This window comes from Cyanistes caeruleus, unplaced genomic scaffold, assembly GCF_971803275.1.
Source record: "Cyanistes caeruleus unplaced genomic scaffold, bCyaCae1.hap1.1 HAP1_SCAFFOLD_107, whole genome shotgun sequence".
NCBI lineage: Eukaryota > Metazoa > Chordata > Aves > Passeriformes > Paridae > Cyanistes > Cyanistes caeruleus.
This window is the reverse complement of record NW_028255908.1, coordinates 717,029-732,083: the sequence shown is the minus strand read 5'-3', so window position 1 is coordinate 732,083 and position 15,055 is coordinate 717,029. Positions and strand designations below refer to the sequence as shown.

General features: G+C 45.2%; 1 protein-coding gene across 1 annotated transcript in view; it reads left to right on the top strand.

Annotated features, from left to right (window-relative positions):
• LOC147646225 (uncharacterized) overlaps nt 1-15,055 on the top strand; it is a 385,217-nt gene that overhangs the window by 100,457 nt on the left and 269,705 nt on the right. The gene's annotated exons all lie outside the window — the stretch shown is intronic.

The window sequence follows — 15,055 nt, the reverse complement described above, 5'->3', positions numbered from 1 at the left end:
TTGTTGGAATTTTTGGAATGTTGTGGTAATTTTCTGGAATTTTGTGGGATTTTGAGGAGCCTTGAAGAATTGTGTGGGATTTTTCTTAGATTTTGTGGAAATTTGTGGAGATTTTTGTGGAGATTTTCTGGAATTTGGTGGGGTTTTCAGAAGATTCAGGGAATTTTGTTGGATTTTTTTGGAATGTTGTGGCAGTTTTCTTGGATTTTGTGGGATTTTGAGGAGCCTTGAAGAATTGTGTGGGATTTTTGTTAGAATGTGTGGAAACTTGTGGAGATTTTTTGGGATATTTCTGGAATTTGGTAGGCTTATGAGAAGATATTGGGGGTTTTGTGGATTTTTTTCTGGAATTTTTGAGGTGTTTCTGGAATTTGGTGGGATTTCTTTGGAATGTTGTGGAATTGTCTGAAATTTTGTGGGATTTTGAGGAGCCTTGAAGAATTGTGTGGGATTTTTCTTAGATTTTGTGGAAATTTGTGGAGATTTTTGTGGAGATTTTCTGGAAGTTGGTGGGGTTTTCAGAAGATTCAGGGAATTTTGTTGGATTTTTTTGTAATGTTGTGGCAGTTTTCTTGGATTTTGTGGGATTTTGAGGATCCTTGAGGAACTTTGAGTACATTTTTCTTAGATTGTGTGAAAATTAGTGGAGATTTAGTGGGATGTTTAGGGAATTTGGTATGGTTATGAGAAGATTTTTGGAATTTGGTGGGATTGTTTTGGAATGTTGTGGTAGTTTTCTTGGATTATGTGGGATTTTGAGGAGCCTTGAAGAATTGTGTGGGATTTTTCTTAGATTTTGTGGAAATTTGTGGAGATTTTTGTGGAGATTTTCTGGAATTTGGTGGGGTTTTCAGAAGATTCAGGGAATTTTGTTGGATTTTTTTGGAATGTTGTGGCAGTTTTCTTGGATTTTGTGGGATTTTGAGGAGCCTTGAAGAATTGTGTGGGATTTTTGTTAGAATGTGTGGAAACTTGTGGAGATTTTTTGGGATATTTCTGGAATTTGGTAGGCTTATGAGAAGATCTGGGTAATTTTGCTTATTTTTTCTGGAATTTTGTGAGATGTTTCTGGAATTTGGTGGGATTTCTTTGGAATGTTGAGGTATTGTCTGGAATTTTGTGGGATTTTGAGGAGACTTGAAGGAATTTGTGGGATGTTTCTGGAATTTGGTAGGCTTATGAGAAGATTTTGGGAATTTTGTGGATTTTTTTCTGGAATTTTTGAGGTGTTTCTGGAATTTGGTGGGATTTCTTTGGAATGTTGTGGAATTGTCTGAAATTTTGTGGGATTCTGAGGAGCCCTGAAGAATTTTGAGTACATTTTTCTTAGATTGTGTGGAAATGAGTGGAGATTTAGTGGGATGTTTCTGGAATTTGGTGGGGTTTTCAGAAGATTTTTGGAATTTGGTGGGATTGTTTTGGAATGTTGTGGTAATTTTCTGGAATTTTGTGGGATTTTGAGGAGCCTTGAAGAATTGTGTGGGATTTTTCTTAGATTTTGTGGAAATTTTTGTTGGATTTTGTGGGATATTTCTGGAATTTGGTAGGGTTTTGAGAAGATTTAGGGAATTTTGTGGGTTTTTTCTGGAATTTTGTGGAATGTTTCTGGAATTTTGTGGGATTTTGAGGAGACTTAAAGAATTTTGGGGGGTTTTTCTTAGATTGCGTGGAAACTTGTGGAGGTTTTTGTGGGATGTTTCTGGAGTTTTGTAAGCTTATGAGAAGATTTTGGGAATTTCGTGGGTTTTTTTCTGGAATTTTGTGTAATGTTTCTGGAATTTTGTGGGATTTTGAGGAGACTTGAAGAATTGTGTGGGATTTTTCTTAGATTGCGTGGAAACTTGTGGAGATTTTGTGGGATATTTCTGGAATTTGGTAGGCTTATGAGAAGATATTGGGGATTTTGTGGATTTTTTTCTGGAATTTTTGAGGTGTTTCTGGAATTTGGTGGGATTTCTTTGGAATGTTGTGGAATTGTCTGAAATTTTGTGGGATTCTGAGGAGACCTGAAGAACTTTGAGTACATTTTTCTTAGATTTTGTGGAAATTAGTGGAGATTTTGTAAGATATTTCTGGAATTTGGTAGGGTTATGAGAAGATTTTCGGAATTTGGTGGGATTTTTTTGGAATGTTGTGGTAATTTTCTGGAATTTTGTGGGATTTTGAGGAGACCTGAAGGATTGTGTGGGATTTTTCTTAGATTTTGTAGAAATTTGTGGAGATTTTTGTGGTGATTTTCTGGAATTTGGTGGGGTTTTCAGAAGATTTAGGGAATTTTGTTGGAATTTTTGGAATGTTGTGGTAATTTTCTGGAATTTTGTGGGATTTTGAGGAGCCTTGAAGAATTGTGTGGGATTTTTCTTAGATTTTGTGGAAATTTGTGGAGATTTTTGTGGAGATTTTCTGGAATTTGGTGGGGTTTTCAGAAGATTCAGGGAATTTTGTTGGATTTTTTTGGAATGTTGTGGCAGTTTTCTTGGATTTTGTGGGATTTTGAGGAGCCTTGAAGAATTGTGTGGGATTTTTGTTAGAATGTGTGGAAACTTGTGGAGATTTTTTGGGATATTTCTGGAATTTGGTAGGCTTATGAGAAGATCTGGGTAATTTTGCTTATTTTTTCTGGAATTTTGTGAGATGTTTCTGGAATTTGGTGGGATTTCTTTGGAATGTTGAGGAATTGTCTGGAATTTTGTGGGATTTTGAGGAGACTTGAAGGAATTTGTGGGATGTTTCTGGAATTTGGTAGGCTTATGAGAAGATTTTGGGAATTTTGTGGATTTTTTTCTGGAATTTTTGAGGTGTTTCTGGAATTTGGTGGGATTTCTTTGGAATGTTGTGGAATTGTCTGAAATTTTGTGGGATTCTGAGGAGACCTGAAGAACTTTGAGTACATTTTTCTTAGATTGTGTGGAAATTAGTGGAGATTTAGTGGGATGTTTCTGGAATTTGGTAGGGTTATGAGAAGATTTTTGGAATTTGGTGGGATTGTTTTGGAATGTTTTGGTAATTTTCTGGAATTTTGTGGGATTTTGAGGAGCCTTGAAGAATTGTGTGGGATTTTTCTTAGATTGTGTGGAAATTTGTGGAGATTTTTGTGGAGATTTTCTGGAATTTTGTGGGTTGTTTCTGGAATTTGGTGGGATTTCTTTGGAATGTTTTGGAATTGTCTGGAATTTTGTGGGATTCTGAGGAGCCTTGAAGAATTGTTTGGGCCTTTTTCTTAGATTGTGTGGAAATTAGTGGAGATTTTGTAGGGTGTTTCTGGAATTTGGTGGGGTTTTCAGAAGATTTAGGGAATTTTCTGGAATTTTCTTGCAAAGTTGTGGTAAGTTTCTTGAATTTTATGGGATTTTGAGGAGTCTTGAAGAATTGTGTGGGATTTTTCTTAGATTGTGTGGAAATTAGTGGAGATTTTGTGGGATGTTTCTGGAATTTGGTGGGCTTATGAGAAGATTTTGGGAAATTCGTGCGGGTTTTTTTGCAAGTTTGTGGGGTGTTTCTGGAATTTTGTGGGATTTTGAGGAGACTTGAATCGTTCTGAGGGGCTTTTCTTAAATTGTGCGGAAATTTTTGGAGATTATGTGGGATGCTTCTGGAATTTGGTAGAGATTTTAGAAGATTTAGGAAATTTTGTGGTTGTTTTCTGCCATTTTTTGTCATTTTTTCTAGAATTTGGAGGGATGTTTCTGAAATTTTGTGATGTGTTTGTGTAATTTGGGTGATTGTCCTGGTTTAGGGTAAATTTGGGAGAAAACCTCCAGTGGGCTCCCCCCGGGAAGCAAACCCACGTGGCCCCTTTCTCCCACCCCCATCCAGTTCGGGAAGAGATTTCTCTGAGAGGAGTGGAAAAAACCTGTTTATTTCCCAGGCACAGCACTACCCAGCACAAAAATGAACGATATCAAATTACAAAACCTCTCGCCCTTCAGCAGAGATGAGGAACTTCAGAGGGTCTCTTTCCTGGGGGTGTTGGCTCTGTTATCAGTCCCTCTGGCGCTGGAAAATGCCGCTGCCCAGGCTGGGCTCCCGGTAGTCCAGGGGTGCTCCCGGTGCTCCCCCGAGTCCCCAGTCCAGAGCAGCTTCGATTCGTTTCAGGAAAAGGGAAAGAAAACAGTCCAGGAAGACCTCTCTGCCCCGGCTAGCTGGAAAGCCAAGGCGATCTGTGTCTTGTTGTCTGTCTGTGCTGTAGTCAAAACTCCCGATGCGGGGGGAGCAAGTGCAGTCTGATAACAGACTTGGTGCTTCTTTTCCACTCACTTTTACTCTCAGATGGAATTTTAAGAATACAGAACCTGTGTCTGGGTTAGGTGGACGAATGGGGATACAATTTAACATCATAATCAACCAGGACACACGCCCACTGTGCTTTGCAGCTGCTTTGCTCCAGCTCCCCCCAAATCACCATGAATTCCACTGAACTGAAACAAATCCAAATCCTCGTGGGTCGGGACAAGGGCAGGGAGAGGTCACTCAGGGATCACCATCAGGGGCACAACAGCCCGACATGGGGAAATGAACTGAGCTTAAAACTGAGCAAATCAGACCAGGAGAATGAGGATTAAAATCAATCTTGAGAAACACCTCCTCCCGCTCCTGAACTTTTCTGTCCGGGCCGCTGCTCGCGGGGCACAGAGAGGGGCCCGGCCTTGTCCCTCCAAACCTCCCTGGGAACCACCCCAGAGCCCTCAGCCTTCCTTGTGCCCATCCCCGGGGCCCCTTGTCCCTCCCAATGGCTCCCGTGGCTCTCCCAGTCCATCCCAGCCTCTCCCAGTCCATCCCAGTCACTCCCAGTCCATCCCAGTCACTCCCAGTGACCCCGCCTGTCCATGTCGCCTCTCCGTGGATCTGCCGCCCCTCAGCCAATCAGAGTGCGCCTCTCTGATGACTCATCAGTTGCCGGGCAGATCCACAGAGCCGAGAGCCCCGCGCTGGACTCGGCCGCCCAGTGCCGCGCACTTCATTCCCAGTCCCTCCCAGTGCCATCACAGTCCCTCCCAGTGCCACCACAGTCCCGCCCAGTGCCACCACAGCCTCCCAGTGCCACCACAGTCCCGCCCAGTGCCAGCACAGTCCCGCCCTTTGCCAGCACAGTCCCGCCCAGTGCCACCACAGCCCCTCCCAGCGCCACCACAGTCCCGTCCAGTGCCACCACAGTCCCGTCCAGAGGCCCGGGAGTCTCTCCCACTCCTTTTAGCCCATTCCCAGTCCATTTCGAATTCATTCCTCCTTCCACTCCCAGACATCTACGCCTTCATCCAGTGTCCCAGTATCCACTCTCATCTCTTTCAGCGCCTCCCCAGTCCCTGACAGCCTGTTCCCGGTCCCACCCGACGTCACACCACTCCTCTCCCATCTCTCCCAGTTACCCCCCAAGCTCATCCCAGTCTGTCCCCGCTGATCCCCAGTGCCCATCCCAGCGTGTCCATCTCGCTGGTGCCCTCCAGCTCCCAGCCCGGCCCCGGCCGCCTGCTCTGCTCCCTGATGGATTTCTCCCCTGCCCACATCCAGCTGAGCTGCTCCCAGGGCCAGCAGCAGCTCTCGGGCCACGTGCTGGCCACTGCCGTGCTCCCCAGCGGGGACAGGAGCCAGCAGCTCCTGGTGCTGCTGGAAACCGCCCCCGGCAATGCGGGCTCAGCTCCAGCTGCCAGGTGGAGCACGGCAGCCTGGAGCACCCCCTGAGCCGGCACTGGGGCACGGCCCGGCCCCCACAGCGCCGGGGGCAGCGGGGGAGGCACTGGGGGGGCCCAGAGGGGGACTGGGCTGTGCTGGGAGGAACTGGGAGGGAGTTTGAGATGGCCTGGTTTAAACTGGGGAAGGGATTGAGGTGCTTAGGATGGCTGGGAAGGGGTTTGAAGGATGTTGGGGAGGATGGGATGGGGTTCTGGGGGTCCTGGTGGAAACTGGGAGGGAGTTTGGGGGTGCTGGGTGTCACTGGGAGGGATTTGAGTGAGCCTGGAGGAGCTGGAAGGAGATTGGGGATTGGAAAGCAAGGATTGGGATGAGGTTGGTTGTGCTGGAAGAGACTGGGAGGAGTCTTGATGAATCCTGGTGGGGCTGGAAGGGAATGAGAGAGGGTTTGGGGGTCCAGGGGAAGTGGGGAGAAATTGGGAGGGGGCTGTGGGATCCTGAGAGGAACAGGAGGGGCTCTGCTGGGTCCTGGGGAGGCTGGGAAGAGACTGGCAGTGATTTACCAAAATAGCAATATTGATCCAGTATCAACATCAATCTGTTAATGGACAAAAAACCTCTCCAACAGTTTAAAGTTACACAGTGGATGTTTAATCACAGCACTGGGCAAGGGCGGGAGTCACCCCTTAATACGCACTGCAAGCTGACAAAAGATTCCAGTGTGAATTTATTTACAAAAGTCTTGAATATCCAAAATACTAATACATATTAATACTAATACATATGCATAATGCTAACACTTCCCATTCCCCACTTTGGATTAAAATGCACTGTAATCAGTTTAAAATGTCATTACAACTGCGTGGTTGGCTCCCCAATTTGAGGAGGGGGTCGTTTTGGTGAGGAGGGGTCATCAAGAGATGAAGGAAAACCGCTCTTCCTCACTCTCACCTTTCTACCTTTACAATGGTTGACATTACAAATGACATTTGGTCCAACTCCAGTTTCCTCCCTTGTGACTTTTAAATGGGTTTCCAGATGTAAGGTCTGTGATCTTCCTGAACCCGTTTATCAGTTTCTCTTTTCTCATTATAAGCACAGCTAAACATACAATGACAAGTAATTTTTTACCTAAGTATGAGATTCATTATCTCAAATCCTGCTTCTCACTTCATCATTAACTCTAACTAGCTCCAGCAAGGCCTGTCTCTAGCTGAGATCTCCAAATTTTCTAAAATACCTAATTTTTTAAAATTAGTTAGTCCAAAGGAGGTTTCAGAGGGTCCTGGGTGGGCTGGGGGAGACTGTGAGGGTCCTTTGAGGTACCTGTGGGGTCTGTGAGAGGTTTTGGGGGTCCTGCCCTCTGCAGTTGCCCCAGGGACGCCATGAAATGCCACCTGCAGTAAGATGCTGACGGAGATTGGAGTCTCCACGTTGGGTTTTGTCTTCCTGGTTCTGGGGCTCAGCATCTACCTGAGCAAGAACGTGAGACGGGGTCCCTAAGTTTGGATATCCCCTCCCCCAGAGCATGTGTGTTCCCTCAGGGCCCCCAAGCCCGGTGTCACCCCCTTTTCTCTGCCAACAGAGCTCCTGAGGCAGCGACAAAAGGTTCTCTAGGATTGAAAGTCAACAAATCCAGTCTCCTCAAGGAATTCCTATTGTTGGTCTGTGTCCTGATGGATTTTCATTCCCCTGCTTTCATCCAGGCGCCCACAGGGAGCCAGGAAGATGTGGAGCCTCCCAGCCACGTGTCTTCCCAACACGCATCACCAGGACCACGGATCACCAGGGCTCTGCCCAACGGGGGTCACTGGGGATCATCCAACGCCCATCCTCCCATGGGGGATGGAGCTGGAGCAGCGCACGAAGCTCTTCCCGCACTCGGGGCACTCGCAGGGCTTCCCTTACTGGTGCCTCCGTTGGTGTTGGGTCAAGTGAGAGCTCTGTGAGAAGCTCTTCCCACACTGGGGACACTCGTAGGGCCTCTCCCCACTGTGGATGCGCCGGTGGACAGTGAGGTTGGAGTTGTGCTTGAAGCCCTTCCCGCAGTCGGGGCAGCGGAAGGGCCTCTCGTCTGTGTGAATCCGCTCATGTCTGATGACAGTGGAGGTGCGCTGAAACCTCTTCCCACACTGGGGACACTCATAGGGCCTCTCCCCCGTGTGGATGAGCTGGTGTTTTCTCAGGTCAGAGCTCCACCCAAAGCTTTTCCCACATTCCAAGCAGGTGTAGGGCCGTTCCCCTGTGTGGATCACCTGGTGTGCCCTCAGGTTGGACCTCTTGCTGAAGCACTTCCCACATTTTCCACACTCATAGGGCTTTTCCCCAGTGTGGATCCTCTGGTGTTCCCTCAGGTAGGAGATGTAGCTGAAGCTCATCCCACATTCCCCACACTCGTAGGGCTTTTCCCCAGTGTGAATCACCTGGTCCTGGATCAGCTCACACCTGTACCTGAAACCCTACCCACATTCCAAGCAGTTGCAGGGCTTCTCCCCACCATGAGGCTTTTCCCCCAGCTCTGAGCTCTGGCTGGATCTCTGGCCATGTTCCTGGTATAGGGGGGATCTTTCCTCCTCACAGCTCCCTGGGCTGGGTTTGCAGACCCTTCTCATGCGGCTTCTCCAGGGCTTTTCCACCTCCTCCATCCAGCCACGGCTTAGGAATGAAAAATCCTGGTTTGGGGGAAAAAACAAGAGGAGAGCACTTTGGGCACTCCTTGCCCAAGGTGCTCTCAGGAAGTCACTGGGCATCTTGTGTCTGAAAGAACCTCCAGGACACCAAGATTCAGCACCAACATCCTCCAAACATCAAAAGAGATCAAAAACTTCCAAAACACCAAAAAGCTGATATCCCCCCAAAATAGAAAGATTCTGCCCCACAAAAAAACAAAGCACCAACATTCAGCCCAATAAAGCTCAGATACACCGAGATTCAGCCCCGTGAAAATCGTGCATCTCCCTGCCCGGGCACTCGCTGCATGGGGGGTGAGGGGGGCAATGAGGCCGGGCCGGAGCAGGGGGTGCCTGAGAGAGGCCCCGAGCCCGGCAGAAGCCCCTGCACAGCCATGCAAGTGGCTCCTGGCCGCACTCGGGGATCCCCCTGGCCATCCCCGCTGGAGCAGCCTGGTCCTGAGGGACTCTGGCCCCTGCGAGGGACCCCAGGCTGCAGCAGGACAAGGATTCCTGGCCCTCAGGGGGAGGCAGTGACATGACCTGACTGTGACCCCCATCCCTGTGCCTCTGGGCGGGGAGGGGGACGGAGAGGGGCACAAAGTTAAGCCCGGGAAGGAGGGACAGCTGGGGGGAAGATGGATTTCCGTAGGAATTACTTTACTTCTCATTTGCTTGCTCTGACACGTTTGAGAATAAATTCAATCTAATTTCCTCAAGTCAGGTGTGCTGTGCCCGTGACCAAGGATTCAACTGTCCCCACCCTCATCCAGACCCCCGAGCCTTTCCTTGTGTGTACTGCTCCCCGCCCGGGACAGGAAGGAGAGTCACAGCGTTTTGGCCTCGTTCCGGCATGCCCTGCTCCATCCCGGACTCACCCCCAGCTCGCAGCGCCCTCAGCTCCCGGGCACCCCGAGCTCCCGGCGCTTCAGCGCAGCGGCGCTTCCTTGGCCTCCTGCCCGGGCCGGGCCCAGCGCCGGGGCCGCTCCTCAGCCCAGGGGGCCGAGAAATGGCCGAGATCAGCCCAAGGCACGCGAGGCCGTGCCGTGTGCAGAGCCCGCCGCTGGCTGCGATTGGCTGCTTCTGCCGTCACTCGTGGCTCACGCGCGCGCTGATTGGGCAGAGCGGGGACAAGCCCGGCCCCGCTGGCGCCCCCAGGGCGGCCGTGGGGCAGGAGAGCCGCCATTGCCGGAGCGTCTGTGCGGGCCCGGCAGCGGCGGCAGCAGCGGCCGGAGCCCGGTGAGGCGGCGGCGGAGCTCGGAGGCGGCCCCGGCCATCGCAGGTGGGAGCCGCGCTCGGTTCTGCGGGGGCTCGGGGCTCGCTGCGGGCCCGGGAGGTTGTGTTATAAATGGGATTGATTCGTGCTGACTAAACTGTAACTATTCGGAAAGCTATTATTAGAAGCAACCAAAAGAATCAGTGTTACAAGGCAGATGCACCCCTTTACAGATGTTACATGTTAAAATTGAGGTACAGGATGTAGTTTAGAAGATAAGTGATGTCTCATGGCCAAAACTGCCTTGAGATGGACAAAATTAGAATGACTTTAAGAATTGGGGCTAAAAATCATTAAATATCAGACTAATTAGTAGAGTAACATAACACAACGCTTAGTACGCACACACAAACCTGTAAGGTTATCCAAAGGACAAGGAGGAAGAGGAGAAGCCTTCGCCAAAAGACCCCCAAAAGAAGACTGAAGACCCCCTTAACAACAAATGATGCATGTGCCTTGAAGAAATGTGACGTAAAGTCAAAAAAATCAGAAATAGGAGGAAACATACGGGAAACATTAATGAATATGCATAAGCATGCAGTATATAAGTTTAGCTTGAAGTGCTTTCTTCTGTACGTGAGGCAGGGTGAGGAACCCCCTCCGTACCCCAGTCGGTTTTGCTTATGCCTTAACCACTGGCCAATTATATTCACACACACATATATCTTTATATATCTATATCTACATCTATATCTGTCTCTGTCAATATATAAATATATATAAATATATATAAATATAAATCTGAATATATCTATTAAATTGTATCTTTCTTACTATATTGTATGCTTTCACGAAATTGTATTATTTTATTATTTTGTATCCAATTTATTAAAGTATATTATCAATTAATTAGGTTGATTATTTGGAAATTTGAAGGTCATTTGTAACAATTTGGTGCCAAATCCCGGGAACTCCAATCTAGGGGAAGAACGACTAATCCTGGGAAGGAGCTCCCCACCAGTTTTTTAAGGTGGTGCCGAGGTTAGATCGCGCTCCCGTGGAAATAGAAGTTCCACTGAGGATAAAGCAGCAGCAAAAGAAGCTGGCTGCAGGGAGCGTGCAGAAGAGCTCCCGCAGAGTGCCGGCCAGAGATAAAGGTGCCTGTAAAAGGCCTTGTGCAGCAGAAGCGCCGGGCAAACGGAGCGTGTGAGTGCCACGGGGCTGGGCAGGGGGGAGCTGTGTGCCTGTGTGTGTGTGTGCAGGCTCTGAGACCGGGCTGGGCAGCCCGGACCCCCAAAGGGAGTGCAGACCTCCGGCCGCACCGCCTTCTCGGCTCGCCGCCAGGAGACCGGCCGGGAAAGGAGGGCAGTGAAAGAGAAGAACGAGTGAAAATCCCCGCCAGGGACGGGAGGGAGAGGCCCAATCTTAAAAGCCACGGGAAAGCCCTCGGGGAGAAGGGAGTGATCTGATCGCTGAGTGAAGGGACTCAGGAGGAGAGAGATTGAGGCAGCTTCAGCTGCCTTTAAAAACAGAAAAGAGTTGGGAACTTTAGTACGTAGCTGAGAGGGATTGGGAAGAGAAGTAGCCAGAAATGAGCAGTCGAAGAGGGGTAAAAGAAATGGAGAAAGAGAGGAAATTAGACAGGAAGCGAGTAGTTGGCAAAAGACGGGATAGAGCAACAGAGTAATATTGAGGGAGGGGGGAAGCTGAACCACGGAGTGAGGGAGGGGGATCAAGATTCTCCTGGCAGCGGAGATTTCTTGGTTGGTTGTGCCAGAGATGGGCTCAAGGGACAGTGAGTCCTTGAACCCAGGGGCTGGGAATTATAAGGGGAATTCGCAGGAGCCCGGAATATCTGAGAGCCGTGAGGGGGTTTCTCAGGAGGGGAGCATTCCTCAGGACAGTCCACTGAGGATGATGTTGTGAGTTTGGGATACATGGGAATCCCGGAGAGGAAAAACAAGCAGAAAATGATAAATTATTATATGTTTAAATAGACAGAGAAAATTATCCGAAAAGATAATTTGAATTGGCCAAAGTTTGGCTCGTTTAAAGATTGGATTTGTTGAGCTTTAAATCAGTATGTAAATTCTAAAGAACCTTTTAATCAAGAGAGCGACTGTGCTACCCTGTAGCTTCCCTGGGGTGGGGGGAAAGATAAATTCATTACTGAAACACAAGAAAGCGAGAGTTATCTGTTGTATCCTTTACAAACTAAAAAGTAGCAGGAAAAAAAAAAAAAAAAAAAAGAGGTAAAACTGTTCCTTCACCTAAAGATATTTTGCTGGAAATAGAAACAGCAGCACTACCTAAATCCCATTTATCTGAAAAGTGTGCAGTGCTGGCTGTGCCAAGTGAACTCTAACATATAACACAACTGACCATTTGTTACAACCTGGCATTAATTTGGTTTGGTTTATTATATTTACACATTCAAAAGACAAATTCTGCCTTGCTCAGAGTCTGTGAAGCACAAACACATTTTATGAATATCTAGTATCTAAATGGTGTGTTACAGTTGTGTTATGTGCATTATAAGTGTTAAAAAGATGTAGCACAGGTTTTTTTCACAGAACCTTAAATTTCCGTATTTTTTAAATGTTTGTTTTTCAATATTTTGTATAGTATATATAAATGGTTTTGACTAAATGTTTTATTTATTTAACAGCAAAAATTCTGCTAAAAGAACCCCCTGTTAATTAAAGCTTTATTAATAAATTGCTAACTGAAGTTGTGTAAAAAGTAACTTTTATTGTAGTTGGCACATCTCTGGAGCTTTAGTAGTTTAAATTAAAAAGAAAAAAAAAAAAACTGCCTAAGAGAGAGAGAGATAAGACAGTGCTGTGAAATCTGTGCCATCCTTGAAACAAGCAGAGTTGCAGTGGCTCATAGGAACCTTATGAGGCCAAGGGTAGCAGTGAGACCAAACGTGTCAGTGACCAGAGCCCAGGGTATAAACTTTGCTACCAAGAAGACTGGCACCTCGGCCCTTGGCTGCAGCCCCAGGGGCCTTGAGGAAGGTAGAGAGTGAAAACTCCTGAGGATTATTTTCACTGTGGTCATTAAGATACCCTTGGCAACTGGCCAAAACCATAAAGCAGGATGGGACAGAATCCAAAAAAATAAGAAAGAAACAAGCGATATTAAAACAAGCAGCACAAAAGCAAACAATGAGCAAACAAACTATGCAAAAACACAATCACAATAATTCTGATCCATGTGACAAACGCAAACAAATGTGACAAATGAAAAAACAAGATAAAATCTGTGTTTGTGGCACATCCATATGTTAATGCTGTCTGTTACAATCACAGTAATTTTGTAAAAGTATAAAAAAAATCTCAGGGAAAGAATTAGACAAAATGAGTAAGTGGTGTGAACAGCTGAAACAGCAGTATAGCAACTGAGATTGGCCAACCTTAACTAAAATAATTTTCTAGGTTTAATGCAAGAAGTAGTTATCGAATTAAAATTATTTAAATGTTAAATTTGTGAAAGACTTAAAATAGCTAAAAAAATAGCTGTGGGAAAGTGGGAGTCTAGCTCCAGACCAATTTTTAAAATGAAATCTTACTCAAACTTCCAAGGCAATAAAATGACCTGGAAGATAAATTTTGAATCATCAAATAATTAAAACAGTTTGTATCAGATAATAATACTAACACCTGGCAACCAAAAACTCCTGCTGGATATTAGAGAATAACAAAAAGAAAGTAATTGTAGGATAACCATGTTGATTTGTGCTGGTATAAAAGTTCTGGAGCTAACCCTTACCAATCCATAAGTGACCTAAAATTCTATTGGGAACAACCAGGTACAACAAGTAACAAATGGAAGGCCCCTGATAGAATATATTAAATTTGTGAGCAAAGAGCATACAGTGAATTACCTCAAAAGTGAAAAACAACCTGTATCTTAAGAGTTATATGACCCTCCTTCTTCGTTATACTGAGGTCCAGGAGCAATATGTTAAGAACACCACTTTATGAAACATTAAGAAACAATAAAAGAGACTTGAACCTTGACTTTCCAAAAGCAAGAAGAAACCAGAAATGAAGACAAATGGCCTGCAGAGAGATGACCCAGCCACTTGAGCTGCAGATGGATCTTAGAGACATAGAACCCAAATCTATCTATTGAATCAGTTCATAAAGCTGCAGACAGTAGTTAAAGTTGTTTCAAACCAAACCTCTACTGCCCTAAAGCTGCTGGCCAAGCAACATTCACAAATGTGAGCATTTGTTTATGAAAACAGAATTACCCTGGAGTATTTGTTAGCTGAAGAAGGGGGAGTTTGTAGAAAGTTGAACAAATCTGAGTGTTGTATAAATGATTATAGAAGAGCCATCACAAAAATTGCTAAGGATATATATACCAGTTCAAAACTAGAATTTTATTTTGAAGACTGATTAGTGAGATAACCTTTTTAGAAGTACTTAGTGAAAATGTTAAAATTTATGCTATAGTGTTTTATATTAAGATTATTGTTTCTATTTTGTATAATTTCATGCCTTATTAGACTAATCCATTCAGTAATTCAAGGAATACTGAACAAAAAGAAACTACAATAGCTCAAAAAATAAAAGTTAACTAAATTTGAAAGAGAGTGCAAAAAGCTTGATACAGCATGAAAAATGTTAAGAAATTAGAAATGAAAATAAAGTAAATGCAAGAACTGAAATTATTGAGAAGATAAAAAAATTAAGATTCAAGTTTATGTTTTTCTTTAAAAAAGGCACAAATAAATGTAATCAAAAAGAGAAATGGGGGATTATAATAAATGGAATTGATTCGTGCTGACTAAATTGTAACTATTCGGAAAGTTATTATTAGAAGCAACCAAAAGAATCAGTGTTATGAGGCAGATGTACCCCTTTATAGATGTTACATGTTAAAATTGAGGTACAGGATGTAGTTTAGAAGATAAGTGATGTCTCATGACCAAAACGGCCTTGAGATGGACAAAATTAGAATGACTTTAAGCATTGGGCCTAAAAATCAGTAAATATCAGACTAATTAGTAGAGTAACATAACACAAGGCTTAGTACGCACACACAAACCTGTAAGGTTATCCAAAGGACAACGAAGAAGAGGAGAAGCCTTTGCCAAAAGACCCCCAAAAGAAGACTGAAGACCCCCTAACAACAAGAGAAACATGTGCCGTGAAGGAAAGTGACATAAAATCAAAAAAAAAACAGAAATGGGAGAAAACATATGGGAAACATGAATGAATATGTATAAGCATACAGTATATAAGTTTAGCTTGAAGTGCTTTGTTTTGTATGTGAGGTGGGGTGAGAAGCACCCCACGTACCCTGGTCGGTTTTGCTTATGCTTTAATCGTACTGAATTACGGGCAAATTATAAATATAAATCGTGAATTTTTTGCTTAATGATATTCTTTTACTAAATTGTATTGTTTTATACGAAATTACTATTCCATTTACTAAATTGTATTCATTTTTAATTAAACTGCCATTAACCCAAGGGACCTAGTTGTCAAAATTGTAATTTCATTGATAACAACCGGAGAGGCGGCGG